The sequence below is a fragment of the Hesperophylax consimilis genome, chromosome 27, assembly GCF_061612785.1.
Source record: "Hesperophylax consimilis isolate HC1 chromosome 27, BYU_Hcon_1.0, whole genome shotgun sequence".
NCBI classification, from domain to species: domain Eukaryota; kingdom Metazoa; phylum Arthropoda; class Insecta; order Trichoptera; family Limnephilidae; genus Hesperophylax; species Hesperophylax consimilis.
The window spans coordinates 17,070,028-17,088,020 of record NC_142862.1 but is presented as its reverse complement, the minus strand read 5'-3'; the positions used below and the strand labels follow the sequence as shown (position 1 = coordinate 17,088,020).

At 35.4% G+C, this 17,993-nt stretch overlaps 1 protein-coding gene across 4 annotated transcripts in view; it reads left to right on the top strand.

Moving 5' to 3' along the window:
- The window catches only part of ACC (acetyl-CoA carboxylase), a 188,388-nt gene that overhangs the window by 10,758 nt on the left and 159,637 nt on the right, over nt 1–17,993 (top strand). The window contains exon 1 of one of the 4 annotated variants that reach the window (XM_089647727.1): nt 11,491–11,665. The exons of the other annotated variants lie outside the window; for them this stretch is intronic. The gene's annotated coding sequence lies outside the window, so the exon portion shown is untranslated. Of the gene's footprint in view, nt 1–11,490; nt 11,666–17,993 lie in introns of those variants that run through there. 4 annotated transcript variants of the gene reach the window in all.

The window sequence follows — 17,993 nt, the reverse complement described above, 5'->3', positions numbered from 1 at the left end:
GCAATTCACCTAGAATTTATTGACTAATTTAACTTCAATGGCATTTATGAATGCATTGAAAAGATTTATAGCTAGGAGGGGTAAACCCTCACGACTCTTTAGTGATAATGGAACTAACTTTACAGGTAGTTATAGGGAACTTACTGTACTATTTGATTTTTTGAAGGCATCTGATAAGGAAATCCATAATTTTTTAGCCCAGCAGAATATTAGCTGGAGTTTCTTGCCTCCCCGCTCACCGCATCACGGTGGACTTTGGGAAAGTGCAGTTAAAATGACTAAGTTACATTTAAAAAAGGCAATGCGGTCAACTGTTTTGACATACGAAGGCATGAATACCATACTAATACAGATTGAGGCTTGTTTAAATTCCCGTCCTCTGACTCCATTATCATCAGATCCAAATGATTTAAACGCACTCACTCCTTCACACTTCCTTATTGGCGACAACCTGTTAGCATTGCCTGAGCTTGATATCCATCATCTGCCTACAAACAGGCTTAATATTTACCAAAAGATGTCTACCGTTGTTCAATCTTTTTGGCACAGATGGAGCCGGGAATACCTAGCAGAATTGCAGAACCGAGTCAAATGGCAAGAAGGACGTCAACGCAGTTTACAGCCTGGTGACATGGTCATCATCAAAGACAACCAACTACCTCCGCAGTACTGGAGGATGGCGCGAGTGACGGAGATCCACCCTGGTCAAGACGGACGCGTCCGCGTCGTCTCCTTGAGGACGGCCAGAGGTGTCACCAAAAGAGCCGTGACACAGCTCTGTCTACTTCCCATGGAGGATCCTTCCTCCAACCTGGATTAAGAACAAATTACAACACTAAAAGTGATGTTATGTGTGAATCAAAATGCCGTCAGGCTCAACAGTGCCAAGTGATAAGATATTTTCTCATAAGTGGGTGCAGCGCACCAGAAGTTTCTACGTTATTAGACTTTTATTTTTTAATGTCAAGTCTGACATAGGGTTATATACGTTGTTATAAGTTTTTTGTTATTATTTTGATATCCATGTATTGAATATTGTTTATTTTTGTATGTGAACCTGTTGGGTAAATTCTGAGTACCAATGTTGCAATCTCTTCCTACATTATTTTATGAAAAACGACTATTCCTTAATACTCGTTTTGGGGCGGGAATATGTTAAGATTTCAGGTACTGAAATATTAATATTGGTGCTTGTCACCCTAATGATGTGGCAACATTTATTTTGTGTTAGCGATTGCCGGGGCAATTTCGTATTGCCACGGATTTAATTTTTCTTCTCTTGTTACCATCCGTCTTGGGCGGTCGTTTTGGCAAAACGGCAGAGCTGCCAGGTTTTCACTTACATGTGGTTTATAAAACCGCGGAGAGAGATAGCAATATTGGGCTCACCTTACATGAGCTGCCCTACGGGTCTTTTTTATTGTTAAAATAAAGACCATTATTCCAGAGCTGGAGTTATTATTGAAGACTTACTCCAGTCATACTTCCTTGGAATCTGGTGACTCACCACGCCGGATTGCTCTGTCAGGAGAGTGAAGTTAAGATCCTGAACACTATTCCTATTAAAAATTCTAAAAACGGCTATGTAGGTACATGGTCACGAATGAAACCAACGGATTCCATACCCATTTTTTATCAATGTTGGTCCAAACTTAGGTAAAAACGGTATATTTCCCAAAAATATATTATGTAAAAGGAAAGAAGCAACAGCAAATGTCCCGAAACCGACTTGCGGTTGCTTCGTTTCTTTCCCATAATTCAAGGCTCGGCTCGCGTTTCAACTCTCAAATGAATACGCAGCATTAGACAACACAAAATTAATCACACCCCTAACATTTATCTGAAATCAGACACTAACTTACTTATAGGTGATTTTGCACAAAAACGGCGCTATGCAAATCATCCAAATATTATTATTATTATTGTTTCATTGAATATAGATATGGGATATGGTAAAAACACACTACCTTTTCATGTAAATAATTAATTAAAAATATATATATATATTTTTTTTTAATGCTTGCGGTTATATATACGAGTGTACGGGACGGCACTGTAGTCGCCGGCCGCACAGACGATAGATATAGCGGGAGTGGCCGGCTGGCCGCTTCGACGCCTTGGAAGGAAAATCGGGAAAAAGGAGGGAGAATGTTGAAAAAAGGGAAAAATGGGGAAAGGGAAAATGTTGGGAAAAATGGGGAAAAATATAGGGAAAGGGAGAAATGGGGAAAATGTGGGAGATTATGGGAGAAAGGTATAAGGCAGGGGGAGGAAGGTAGGGGGGAACCTGCGCCTTGACAAGGGACGCTTCGACTATTGTGAAATGTTTTCTTCTTGGTGAGCACCAGGGATCCGGGAGAAAGAAAAAGGCCAGGTTGAAGTGAAGATCCCAAGGCAGAAGAGGCTTGAAGAGGCAGTCAGGGGCAGTCCAGGAGAGATGTTGATGGTTCGATGGTTGCTGGATCTCTGCCGAATTGCGCAAGTTTTCTGCCTTTTAAAGGACCAACGGGCTTAGCTCTCCCTTTGTTAGCGATAAATTCCGAGAATTATTTTTGGGTTCCCGGAATTTTCATAGGACAGAGCGCCGTTGTCGCGCAACTCGGAAGGGGACGAATTTGACTTGGTCCCTGACTGTCTCTTTAATCCGCCTGCCCGGGACATTTTTATTTTCAGACATTTTGTGAGTGTGCACAAATTTACATATTAAAAAGGCAGCTTTGCACAATATTCAATTTTGTGCAAATTTACATATTAAAGGGAGTTGGTATTTTAAAGGGAAGCTTTGCACAATATTCAATTTTGTGCATACGGCAAGTTTTGTAAAGGAAACTGCGTCTGCACAATTTCAAATTTCATGCAAATCTTCCATGTTTTGTACAAATTTATTATGATAGGTATTTTAATTTATAAGAGGGTGTTGGGGGTCAAGCCTTTGTTTTTTGTCTATAATGATGACTGCTTGACCCCGTGGTTTTATTTATTATTCAATTTTTCATATAAGATTACAGATTTTACACAAGTTTTTAGAGATGATTTTGTTGCATAAATTCGAATATGCGCAGAGGTGAGTTTGTAAAGGAACTGCCTCTGCGTAAATTCAGATTTATGCAAATTAATTTAAGTCGGTGGAGGTACGTCCGGTACAACGAGTGTTATTATATATACGGTTATGTATATATTAGCTCCACACAGGAGGCCCTAAGGAAAATAATTCCCCTTATGGCCTATGCCATCTTCGGGAATGCTGTGCGGTGGGTATTTTTAGGAAAGCAAGTGTGACAAAATCACGTTAACATCTCCTCCGGCATCTAGCTCAGAATAATACTTAAATATATTGCTGTTCTTATACTTACCAATTCGTATGTTCTGCCTTCTCGCCAATTCGTGTCGCTTGGGTGGGGACTAGGGAGGTGAATTTAATTAAGAACATCTAATAATTATATGTCTCGATTTTAATAGGGTTTGTCAAGTGTTAATACTTAATCTAAATTATACTTAGATCTACTTACATCTATAACTTAACTAGTTGTCATATGGTTCGGATTACTTCTTCACTATTCGCATTGTCATTGTTCACTGTAGCTACACTGTTGTCACTGAGTTGATTTTGTTCGATGGCCTTAGTAAGGCCGAAGTCCTAGGTGGCAGCTTCTACAGTTCTGCAGCTCAGGCATCCCGGCCGCGTCTGATCACCGCACTTTCTTCGCCTCCCGCCCAACATTACGTCGCCGGGCGGAGGACAACACTTGAAAATCACTTTCTCTAACTCGACTGTAACTTCTTCATCCGCCGCCCAGCATCACACCGCTGGGCGGGGAGCGCGTACTTCACCACCACTCCTGTCTCGATCTCCTCTCTCTCCCGCCTCGATATTGACTGTCTTTCTTTCTTGAGCTCGTAGGACCTGTCGCCCTACCCCGCACTTCTCACTTCTTTCTTTACAACCCCCGTCTGTCAACACTTTCTTTGTCTTTGGGCGCACACTGCGGGACATACTTAGTTTAACGTTCAAATTTATTTGTGACGAAATTTAATTCGTCACACAAGGAGTGGAAGTTCTGGGAATGAAAGGGGTATGAGGGGTGGCCAGGAATCTGTGGGTCAGTGTGTCCAGGAGTGACGGACGTACGAACATCCACCGCCAAGACCCGGACAAACCCCACCCCCATGCACCCGGGCACCCCTGCTAAGTCAGCAAACGTTTATCCGATAATTGGTTCCCAGGGCGGCAGTACCAATGCCCGCCTCCCAAATTGAAAATAAATAGAGTTCATTTGCACGTTAAAAAAATATAACTTTACAATATTATGTAACTATGGAAAATCCAATTAAAATCGTGGGAACGCTATGTACACACTTTGGCGGAAATGCCTAAATACCGAATAGTACCGAAGATACATATTCGTCAAACGTTGATATTTGCGGCCGGCCGAAAAGCATGTGACATCACAGTACACGCGGGTACTGTAATTATACTACCATTCGAAATATTTGTCGGTCTCATATTTCAAATTCACAATCAACAATCTCATCTTGCAACCAATTTTATCTTTTTAAATGGAAACAGAGTTTCCTGAAAGTTTAATAAATAGATCCCAATGGTTAAGTTGGTTAAGGCGAAGCTTAATGCCAAATCACTATGTTGATTAATCTTTATAACGAATTGGTGTACATTATGTATACCAAAAAATATGCTTTAGATAAATTGAAAGTCCTATCCTATCGTTTCGCTTGAGTAGAATACAAATAAAAAATAAATTACTTAATAAAAAATATAAATGTAAACTACTAAATAAAATATTTTTTCAATATAAATCTATGAACGCGTAAAGGAAACAACTTTTAAAAATACAGTATCATAGCTAAGATTATCTGTGACATTTTCACTTGATTAACTTTTTTGCTTTCTTATAAAATTATTTTCAAAATAAATAAAAACCAGTTTTGTGCTTGAAATCGAACGTTTCTAGACTCCGTTTGTCAAGCGATTTTAATGCCTATTACCTACAATATATAAGGTATACAAGAATATACACATTTTTGGCTTGTAGCTTCCTCTTAAGACGCCTGTCCCGGTAATACAAGAGATTCTGGGTTCGATTCCTAGTTGTGAGTTATGACCGTTATCTTTTCATTTTTCTGTGTCCTGTTCTGTTTCATGTTCCGTTTAGATTTATTAGTATTATCTTCTTCTTCAATGATATATTATTACATTGATGAGTATAACCTTCAAATTAAGTTAAAAAGAAAATATTGTTCCTGAATAATAATATTTGTATGCATACATAATATTTGGTCGCTACGGGGTTACTATCAGAATTATTATTAATTTTTTTAAATTGTTTTCTTTATCGGCACGTTGTCTGCCCCTCTAAACACGGCGACATGTAATGACATAATGAAAACAAAACGTGATATTATTATTATTGTTAATGTTATTAAGAAATTTTATAATTTTGTTCCGCTTTTTTATGCCGAACCGGTTTCACTGTGCTTCGTCCATCCTTCGTCGATTTTATTGCCAGCCGCTTGAAAGTGACTTATACTATGTGGTTTATTTTTATCGGTAAACCACATACATTAAAATGCATAGGCAATTTCAACTAAAAAAGTTAATATCCTAGCACGAGTTTACCTGCCTAAAGACGTCGTAAGTTTAAAATTTACCTGTCTGAAGATGTCGTAAGTTTAAAATTTACCTGTCTGAAGATGTCGTAAGTTTAAAATTTACCTGTCTGAAGATGTCGTAAGTTTAAAATTTACCTGTCTGAAGATGTCGTAAGTTTAAAATTTACCGGTCTGAAAATGTCGTAAGTTTAAAATTTACCTGTCTGAAGATGTCGTAAGTTTAAAATTTACCTGTCTGAAGATGTCGTAAGTTTAAAATTTACCTGTCTGAAAATGTCGTAAGTTTAAAATTTACCTGTCTGAAGATGTCGTAAGTTTAAAATTTACCTGTCTGAAGATGTCGTAAGTTTAAAATTTACCCATCTGAATATGTAGTAAGTTTAAAATTTGTCACATTTATCTATTAATTATTACGCTGTCCATTGACACAGAGAGGTCAATCGCAAGTCGTGTGTCCAACACACTTGCGAACATATTTTAATTTTTCTCCATTTACGAATAATAAAAATTTAAAACTGTAATTATAAAATCACGGAACATTATTATTACAGTTTTGATAAAGATAATTAAAATAATTTTCTATTAAAACGTTATATTATAGGTAGGTACTTTATCGCTTGTCTGAATTTGGTCACACAAACAGTTTTGAAAACGATACTTAAATTCAAAGCAAATCCGAGTTCTAGAGTTCAATGAACCGGAATTAGTATTTTAAATATTATTGAAAAAGAAGATATTACTAATAAAACAAAATTTAAAAAGAAGATAACGATCGCAACTAGGGATCGAACTAAGGACCCTGTTTTACCGGAACAACACTAATCACCTGACTATTTAAAAGATGGCAACCAAAACAAAACAGGGAAATGAATTTTTTTGAAATATTTTATAAATCTTATCATGAAATATGATATCTAGAAAAACCACCGACCGTTCACATGCACCAATGCCCACAATGTGTTGTTTGAGTCCACTATTAATTGCGCGACCTATAATTTAACCAGAGATGTACAAAATGGGTACACAAAACCATTTGAAATGCAAAATGGAAATGGGTCAAAACTTTTCCATTTGAAAATGCAAAATGGTTTTTAGAAAAGCATTTCAAATGCAAAATACCTATTTTCAAAATGCATTGAAAATGCAAAATGGTTTCTCAGGTCAAACAATTAAAATAATTATAGAATTTTTAAACAATTTTGTCATTTAATAATGGATATCAATGTAGAACAAACATATTACATGCAGAGATGTGCAAAATGGGTACCCAAAACCATTTGAAATGCAAAATGGAAATGGGTCAAAACTTTTCCATTTGAAAATGCAAAATGCAAAATGGTTTTTAGAAAAGCATTTCAAATGCAAAATGCAAAATACCTATTTTCAAAATGCATTGAAAATGCAAAATGGTTTCTCAGGTCAAACAATTAAAATAATTATAGAATTTTTAAACAACTTGGTCATTTAATAATGGACATCAATGTAGAACAAACATATTACATGATGGTAAATACAAAAAAACCACGACTATAGATTATGAAACCACAAAAAATTTGCGCGGGACTAATGTTGCCAACGTTAAAACATAGAAACTGCTATCTAACATTTAATTTTACAGCGTCACACAGTGGGCTGAAAATCGCCTTTCATAGACATAGAGACTTGAATTTTCAAGGGTATTTTTTTTGGCTAGAAATGGATTCTGCTGATCATTACTATTCTATAAAATTTTGTATGAAGCAATTGCGTGTACAAATGAAGGAGTTATCATTTTTTAAAGAAAAATTTGTATGGCACAGACATTAAAAATGAGGCTATCTCTGGAATCATAAGGTTGGCCATTATATCCTTACACACAGATATACAACTATTTATTTGTATTTTTTTGACATACTTCGTATTGTGGCGCAACTTGCGATTTTTTTCTCCTTCATTTGTACACGCAATTGCTTCATACAAAATTTTATAGCATAGTAATGATCAGCAGAATCCATTTCTAGTAAAAAAAGACCCTTGAAAATTCAAGTCTCTATATCTATGAAAGGCGATTTTCAGCCCGCTGTGCGTCATGACCCCATGTTCAGTATTTGAATCAGTATTTTTTGTAATGGTATCACTCAATTGCCAGGGCTCCTTCCAGGGAGCAACTTGACAAATGTAAATTATCTCTCATAGCGAGGTTGAGGACCGACTGACATTTGGGGCTTATGAAAAAAAGATGAGTGGAGATAGTAGGAAGAATGTTGCAAAAAGCATTTAAAATGGAAAATGCATTGAGAAAAGCATTTAAAATGCAAAATGGTTTTTAGAAAAGCATTTAAAATGCAAAATGGAAAATACCCATTTTGCATTTTGCATTTCCATTTGAAATGGATTTATTTGAAATAAAGCACATCTCTGATTACATGATAGTAAATCCAAAAACACCACGACTTCAGATTATGAAACCACAAAACATTTGCGCGGGACTAATGTTGCCAACGTAAAAACATAGAAACTGCTATCTAACATTTAATATTACAGCGTCATGGCCATGTTCAGTATTTGAATCAGTATTTTTTGTAATGGTATCACTCAATTGCCAGGGCTCCTACCAGGGAGCAACTTGACAAATGTAAATTATCTCTCATAGCGAGGTTGAGGACCAACTGATATTTGGGCCTTATGAAAGAAAGATGAGTGGAGATAGTAGGAAGAATGTTGCTAAAAAGCATTTAGAATGGAAAATGCATTGAGAAAAGCATTTAAAATACAAAATGCAAAATGGTTTTTAGAAAAGCATTTAAAATGCAAAATGGAAAATACCACAGACATAGGAATTAATAGACGAGAAGATAATGGCGAGGGGTAAAATCAACTGTTGAAGAGCGAAGGAGGTAAAGCTGACTGTGATTCGTCAATAAATCAATCTGACAGTAAATAGGCATCTCGCATTATAATATCACCATTTAGTTCTTAAAAGTAAAATCTGCTTTTGAATGAATAGACATTTTTACATGGGAGCGCAAATTACTCGCCACGTTATGAACAAATTTGCGAAGTCCAAATTCGGCAAAAAATTTCTTCTATTTTCAGAGTTGAATATTTCGTTTAAGACACTTTTATAAATGTTCATAATTTACTTCCCAGCAACCAACCAGCTTTGTGTTTCGCGTCCAGACGTTTCTCGATGTGATAGTATATGTTTCTACAACTGATCCATATTATACGATGTGAATATGCTTATATATGGAATGTAATACGACAATTGGGTTTATTCTCTTTTTCACATCTATTTTTACAAGTTTTCATAGCACAAGTCAACATTTTGCCGTGTTATTTCGTAAAATGAACCGATGATGCCTCGACCATAATTCGCACAAGAATGATGACGTCACGTTTTCAAATTTCACTTGAGGCCATAAGCGAGCACAAACGGCTCCAATGGAACCGGTATGGGGAGTGGGGAATAATACGCTTTTAATCACTTAGGGCAGGTCTACTAATATTCATATGTCTATGGAAAATACCCATTTTGCATTTCCATTTGAAATGGATTTATTTGAAATAAAGCACATCTCTGAATTTAACGAACCGATAAAATTATCAAATTGTTAAAATAGAATAATTTCTAGTGTAGACCAGAAATTCAAAAAACTTTTCTTGAAATCAAAAGGTTTTTCACAATTCGGAAGATAACCCAATTTTGAGGCGAAGTCGCAAACATATATATCGAATTGCTGACATTTACCCTTTTTGAAACGAGCAACAGAATTGTTAAGGCGAAGCTTAATGCCAAATCACTATTTTGATTAATCTTTATAACGAATTGGTGTACATTATGAATACCAAAAAATATGCTTTAGATAAATTGAAGGTTTTCCTATCGTTTCGCTTGAGTAGAATACAAATAAAAAAAATTCACAATAAAAAATACAAACGTAAACTACTAAAATAATTTTTTTCAATAGAAATGTGTGAACGCGTAAAGGAAACAACTTTTAAAAATACAGTATTATAGCTAAGATTATCCATGACTTGATTAACTTTTTTTGCTTCTTATAAAATAATTAATTAAAATAAATAAAAACCAGTTTTGTGTTTGAAATCGAACGTTTCTAGACTCCGTTTGTCAAGCTATTTGAATGCCTATCACCTACAATATAAGGTATATCAAAAATATACACATTTTTTGGCTTGTAGCTTTCTCTTAAGCGCCCTTGAGGTGAAATTCTTTACTAAATGGCGCTCGGCGGGCGTCATGAAAAAATGACCAATAATAATACATCTCAATTTAATGAATCTGTGTTGCCTCACAAGGTTGTTATTAATAGCAGTAATAACATTATTTCTAATTATTTATTATAAACAGCTGATAGCTTTAATAGAGGTCTGAATATCACCCTTTTCCCGTGTGCGGAGAATATTACCAGACGGGTTGCATAATGCAATCTACGGGTGCCATTGGGTCACTACGGTGTTCAATCGCTTCATGGTTAATCAAGCCGCAATGGTAATTCATTAATGAACTTGTTTTTATTAGTACAATATTATATCTTCAAATACAATTGTGAGATTGCGTGTTCGAATATCGCCGAGTTCAAAAAGTTTCTACACTCCGATGAGCTGATTCATAGGTACATCATTGTACTATTATTCCTTTATCTGGGCTCGGTAGACATGTAACTAAAACTAGACATTGGATTATATGCATTTGTATATTTGAGTCTTTTTGGCCAATACTGTACATTTGTGCCTTTTTGGCCATTACTGTAAATTTGTGCCCTTTTGGCCAATACTCTACATTTGTGCCCTTTTGGCCAATATTGTACATTTGTGCCTTTGTGGCCATATTTGAGCTTTTTTGGTCAGTAATGGGTATTTGAGCCTTTTTAGCCAATTTCGCACATTTGACCCCTTTTATCCAGTTTTCCACGTTTGAGCCTTTTTTGGTTAGTATGCATATTTGAGCCTTTTTGTCCAATAATCTATATTTTAGCCTTTTTCGCCGATAATGTATTATTGAGTATTTTTAGTAAATAATGTTTATTTTAGCCTTTTTGACCGATAATACACACTTGAGCTACAATAATAATGTTTTTTTGAGCATTTTTGTTCAATAGTGCATATTTGAGTATTTTTGCTCAGTAATAATGATAATAGAAATACTATTAGTTTGATTAGAATAACGCCGTTTTGTGAAAAATCACCTCAAGGGCTCTGTACAAATATATAATATATTTATATAATGCTCTATCTTATTACTAACTATAGACTATACAAACATAATAATTGAATCTTTTTGGTCAATAAATAATGCATAATTGTTGAGACATTTTGTTCAATAATGCCTATTTAAACCCTTTTGCCAATAATACATAGTTGAGCCTTTTTTGGCAAATAATGCATATTTGAGCCTTTTTGGTCAATACTGCATAAGTGAGCCTTTTTGGTCAGCCATTCTATTCCATTACCTATGCATATTTTTCCGAAGTCCCGCGGTTTACTAGCCTATTAAAACTCTTCCAAAATTAACTAAACACGTAATTCCGGCAACTTTGCAATAATTTGTTTTATATGTGCATATTTTAATATTTTGCGATTTTTAATGCATATAAACCGATGTCGCCTAATAACTACCCAACGATATATCTCTTTTGATCCTTGTATCACTCTTTCCTCTACCTAAAAAACCCTGCACAGCATCTCCAGAATAATATAATCAGATCTGAATAACATTATATAATCTGACGACATGTGTGAACTTAATATTAGTTTAAAATCAACATGGACCACCATTTGAAAACCCCCGCCTTAATCTTTGTATCTCCTTTGCTCTTGAGGTTACGCACACTCCAATCAGTCTCGTCTTGGCCGCGTTGTGGCAAATAGATCCATCTTCCCCGACTCCGTTGTGCTAAATTATATTTTGTTATTATTATTTCTTTATCATAGATAATAATTTATTTAGATAAGTGAAGTTCATCGGTTACCCAATCAGTGATAAAATCAATACCTGAACATTGCAGGATTTTATTTTTTTCACACACGTTTTAAAGTAGGTATATATATACACACTCTATTTTTATTATTATCTAATTATATGTTTTAATAATTGAATCAATTTTAATCGAGTTTTAATAGTTTGCTTTTACTCGACAGATGCTTCGATGTTCGAAATCTTAACCGTTTGAGTGCCAATCGTCGATTTTCGTCGATTCGTGTTTTAACGAAGATTGCCGATCGTCGATTTCCGTCGATTGCGTCAGTCGTGTTCTGATCCGCGCGTACGTCTGTACGTAAAATTCTCATTTTTTCGAAACGCCTGGACTTCGGGATCCTCCTCCGCGTGATTCTAAACCAATATTCTTTAATAAAACACCGAAAAAATCATCGAAATCCTTGAAAATTCAAAGAATTTATGGGGTTTTAAAAAAATATATAGTTTCATAAAAAATAATGTTTTTTTGGTGGCATTTTACAAGCAACTGTATGAATTTTTTTGGCACTCAAACGGTTAAATACCCACTAATTTTATTATTTAAAAACATTTTAGTGTCACATTGTAGCAAAAACACTTTATTATTTAATTTGTCGCTTCTTTGTGAAATGTCACCTCAAGGGCGCTTAACAAAGTTGCAAAATAACTGAAACTGGCTAAAATTAAATTTAAAATACTACAATGTACTTAAATGCAAGCAAGTATTATGTGATATTTGTATTTATGTAAATATTTAATTTAACATAAGTTCGCGTAAATAATTCGTCTATTTTTAAATATTCGTGATATTTTGTTGATTCAAATAAATGTATTTTGAAATTTTCGGTAAAAGATGAATGAAAATCTTGGAAGCGGAAATTAACCCACATGCTGACATCCGATCGAGCTCAAACTCGGTAGATAGACTCCTTGTCGATGACATTGTATTTTAACAACTTTTGGTGGCAATCACGCACGCACTCGCGGACAAATACGCATTTCTCTGAAATTGGATGACATTACAGCAGTAAATATACGAAATAATTTCGGTCTTACACAATCGGGATTTGATTCAGTTGTTAACGCGTTGACTCCAGTCCCCGTGGTAAAAAGTTCAATCCTCAGCCCAACTAAAAAAGGCCGGCCCAAGAGATGCAATTAGTAGAAAATTAAAAATATTTGTAAAATACAGGGTTTTCCAATAAGACGTGTTATTTTGATATTCAGTCGTAAAAATTCATTGTTTTCGTTGCTTGTGTGGCACGTAGCGCCGTCTTGTTGAAAGTAAACGTTGTCCTGATCAATACCATCCAATTCCGGCCATAAAAATCATTAATCATCTCTCGATCCATTCACCGTAACTGTTGCTCCAGCCTCATTTTCGAAAAAGTAAGGTCCAATGACTCCGACGGACCATAAACCGCATCAAACAGTCACACTTTGAGGATAGAGAGGCTTTTCAACAATAACTCTTGGGTTTTCCGAGCCCCAGATGCGACATTTTTTCTTGTTGACGAAGCCACCGAAGTGGAAATGGGCCCACTCAAGTGAATTTTAATAATTTCAATGCGTTGTTGAAGCGTGTATCGTTTCATTTTTATTAATGGCGTAGTTTCTACTTGTCAAATGTAAAAAAATAACAGCTTTAAAAGTAACATCTACCGAAATAGCGGGCTATTCAAAATAACACCTCTTATTGGAAAACCTGTAGTAAAAATACATTTTATTATAGTCTCAACTATATTTATTTTATTATTATTAGCTGTGTTACATAATATGCCATGGCCTCGACTGCTCCCGACAATCTGGATCCAGTGAGACTATGGCATCTCCAATTGGGGTATGTTGTGAAGCTGGAGGTAGTGGGTAGGGGAAGAGGAAGTTGGGGAGGTACCTGGCTATTCAAATCTGGTCACCAAACATGGCCAAAGCCATTTCAAGCAACTTTTCAATTCTGAATGGTGGTCTTACGCCAGGGCGATACTGAGAGTATCTTCCACTCTGGAACGTGCCTCAAATATACTTTATATTATTTTAACGAGTAAATCATCAAACAACCCAAATGAATAAAATAAAATTTGCTTGCGCACGCCGGGATTTAAACCCGCGAATTCCAGCTTGCTAGTCGAGAGCCTTACCCCTCGACCATGGAGTCCGTCAAATCAAAATGACGAATGTAGAAATTATCGCAGCCGCGACAATTTAATTGTACATCACAATTAAACGTGATCAAATCATCGTAATTCGTAAAAGTAAATAATAATCACTACGCTGAACGCGTATTGCGAACTGGAGACACAGGGCCAACGTGTGATCGCTGTTAGCGGGTTGGCTCTAAGATCCTTTGACGTGTGCACGAAAACGGGTTGACCGGCGTGCAGGTTCAAATCCCGGCTTGCGCAATTAAATTTTATTTTATGAATTTGTCTTATTTCACAATTTAAAAATAATATGTAGTACACTTGCGGCACGTTCCAGAGTGGAAGATACTCTCAGTATCGCCCTGGTGTAAGACCACCATTCAGAATTGAAACGTTGCTTGAAATAGCTTTGGTCGTGTTTGGTGACCAGATCTGAATGGGCAGGTACTCCCCCACGTTCCTCTGCCCCATATCCTTCCCCTTCCCACTACCTTCAGCCTCATAACATACCCCGATTGGGGATGCCATAGTCTCACTGGCTCCACGCGGTTGGGAGCAGTTAGGACTCTTGTGCGGTATTCACATCGACAATGCAGAATAGTATATTATTACAATAGTATATTAGTACATTGTTTTTTTATTCTCGAAAACAATTACGATAGTGAAGGTATATTTATTTTATTTTTATGTTGACGGCAAAATTTTTTGTTACTATTTAAAATTTGCCATTTTTTATTAACGCGATGCCATACGTAGTAATGCAAAATCATGTGTTTTTGGTTTGAAAATTTGGTCGCCTAGAAATGTTTCAGATGCTTTAATTAAATACTGCTAGTAGAATACATCTTGACCTTTGAAATAATCGAGTATTTTTTGTATAAGTCTTTTTGTAAGCCCAGAAAAAAATAATGTATAGGCCTATGAAAACTGCTTTAAAGTTCAAAATCTCCTACTTACGAACCCATTTTCGGTTATGATTTTATTGTATAATGTGGCAAATTAAGTTATTTATAAAATGATCGGAAAAAAATTTAATATTTATGCCTGAACATCCACAAAATAAAATAAAAGGTACTTTTTGGCCATGTTTTTTTCTTGCATAAATCAAAACAGGCGGATGGTTTTAAGCGGGAATGTAAACCTTATCGCCATTTACGTAAGGGTTGTTATTGATAGCGGCTCAATTTAAAATATTACACGACGTAGTGCATCGCTTTAAGCCCCTGCATACCTAATTTCTACCGATTTATAACAAGTTTCTCGAAAAAAAGTTATTTATGAAGATAATATCTACACATTTGTAATGCCGATACCTTAATTATATGAAATTCCCTCGATAGAAAAAAATCGCAATGTAAGATCCTGAAAATTATTAAAAACACGTTTTGTTCTGTTATTTAATATGTTATAGGCTTGAAAAATGCACAGTGTATCTCTAAATGCAACAAAGCATTTGTTGCGAGATATTTGCTCTATTTCAAACAAGTCGTTTTTTATTAAATATTTGCTTAGTTATTATCTTTTTTTTTAATATTATCGCGCTCCCTCTAACATTCGTATTTACATATCTCCCTTTCAAACCATCTATGAACGCTTACTACGCGGCCTTAACCGGCCAACGTTGGCCCCAATGTTGGCGACGGCGTTCACACGTTGGCGAGTTGTCTCCAACTTATTTATTTATTTATTTTATTAATTTATTTATGTATAATTTGTACATTTATTTATAACAATTACAGGTAATATAGCCTAAGACGTTATAATTGTACCATTTATGCAGTGTATATGCAATGTCAAAAATCTCGCAAATGCGCTATAGGACACAAAAAATAAATCTATGTTTTTATCTACCGCATTCAAAAAGCACGTAGTTCTCCCCACAGGTGAGTTCATAAATAAATTAGTGCGGCTTGCTCTACTATATAGAAGATTGTGATGACGTCCTCGAGAGTGAGACAAATTTAAAAAAATTTAATTGGGACAGTATCTCATTATTAAATAAGTGACCGTTTAGTAGTTGAAAAAAATATTTAAGCAAAGCAATACCTCTACGTGTCTCTAGGGAGTGGTAATTGGTCAAGCCTAATATATAAATCGATGGGTAAAGCCAAGGGTAACGTCCATAGAGCCGCGAGAATAAAACCTTAAAAAAAAATTATTGACTCTTTCAATGCGTAAAGTGTATGTTAATTCATGTGGAGCCCAGATGATCGTGTTTGATTCAAGTACACTTAGGACTAGTGTGTTATATAATAACGTCAGTGTTTTTGTGTTACGAAACGGATATGAGTTCCTAATTACGAAGCCGACAAGCCTGTATGCTATGCTTATTAAATCATCGATGTGTTGGTGAAAAGTTAGTTTGCTGTCGTAAATAACTCCTAGATCTTTGATTTGGTTTAGGTGTTGGAGAATAATTTCATTGATTGTATATTCAAATACATGCGGTTTCTTTGATCTTGTATACGAGACGATATTGCACTTGGGTGTACTGAAGTGTTCAAGTCATTTATTTTGGCCCAGTTTGAGACGCAGTCAATGTCACGTTGAAGGAGAATACAGTCAAGATGGTTTTTTATTGAGCGATATAGTTTCAAGTCATCTTCAAATAGTAAATACAGCGAATGTGTGATGACTGAACCAATATCGTTAATAAAAATCAGAAACAGAAGTGGTCCAAGGATAGACCCCTGAGGAACTCCAGAAAAAACTATGAATTCAAAAGAACTGAAACCCTTATAATAAACAAACTGTCTACGATTTCGAAAATATGAAGCAAAAAAACAGAGTAGTCTTTTGGAAAAACCAAATGAAGCTAGCTTATTTAGAAGAATGTCGATGTCCACCTTGTCGAATGCTTTTTCCAGAACTTTTTCAAGAAGAATTGGGCCAACGTGTGCAGGCGCTATTACATCTTTTATGTTTCCAAAATTTATCTTATATTATGAATTGCATGCCATAATGTCTTCCATTTCTGGTTTTACGTTTTTTTATTTATTTTTATTAAATCCTCCTCTAAATGTGTGCATACTGTAAATATCACAAAAATATTTTCCTACCATCTAGCTAAATAATGCTTTATCCCTATTTAGTATAAAATAAATTCGCTATTTGCGTCTGTCTGTGTGTGCGCTTAATTATTCTAAACTACGAAACGCATTTTGATGATTTGATGTTTTCATTATCATTTAGAGAATTTCTTCCTGAAGGTTTACATATATGATACATATTATCTTTATAAAAAGTAGAGAAAAATCTATGTCGTAAAAGTATATTTTCGGGCACTATATTGCTAACGTTGGCTAAACCTCATGAGATACATCAAAATAATGTACTACCATAGACATATGAATATTAGTAGACCTGCCCTAAGTGATTAAAAGCGTATTATTCCCCACTCCCCATACCGGTTCCATTGGAGCCGGCTGGGCTCGCGTATGGCTTCCCGTGAATCTTGAGAATGTGACGTCATCATTCTTGTTCGAACTAGCGTCGAGCTATGGTCGAGGCATTTTATGAAATAACACGGCAAAATAGTGGCTTGTGATATGAAAACTTGTAAAAATAGATGTGAAAAAGAGAATAAAACCAATTGTCGTATTACATTCCATATATAAGCATTATTTTACTTTATTTTAAGCATATTCACATCGTATAATATGGATCAGTTGTAGAAACATACATACTATCACATCGAGATACGTCTGGACGCGAAACACAAAGCTGGTTGGTTGCTGGGAAGTAAATTATGAACATTTATAAAAGTGTCTTAACTAAATACGTAAACGAAATATTCGACTCTGAAAATAGAAGAAATTTATTTTGCCGAATTTGGACTTCGCAAATTTGTTCATAACGTGGCGAGTAATTTGCACTCCCATGTAAAAATGTCTATTCATTCAAAAGCAGATTTTACTTTTAAGAAGTAAATGGTGATATTATAATGCGAGATGCCTATATACTGTCAGATTGATTTATTGACGAATCACAGTCAGCTTTACCCCCTTCGTTCTTCAACAGTTGATTTTACCCCTCACCTTTAATTTCTAGTCTATATATTCATATGTCTGTGTGTACTACGGAATTGTATATCTTGAAAAGGCTTACAGACTAATCCGCTATGGTATATGTCTATCTCCTAAGGATAACCCCCTGCAACGCCAGGTACACCTCAGCAAGTTTCATAATATTTGTGAATATATGTGCCTATTTATTTCACATATTTTTCTGGTAAGTGACATTTTTCTATGTCATTTAACTACAGG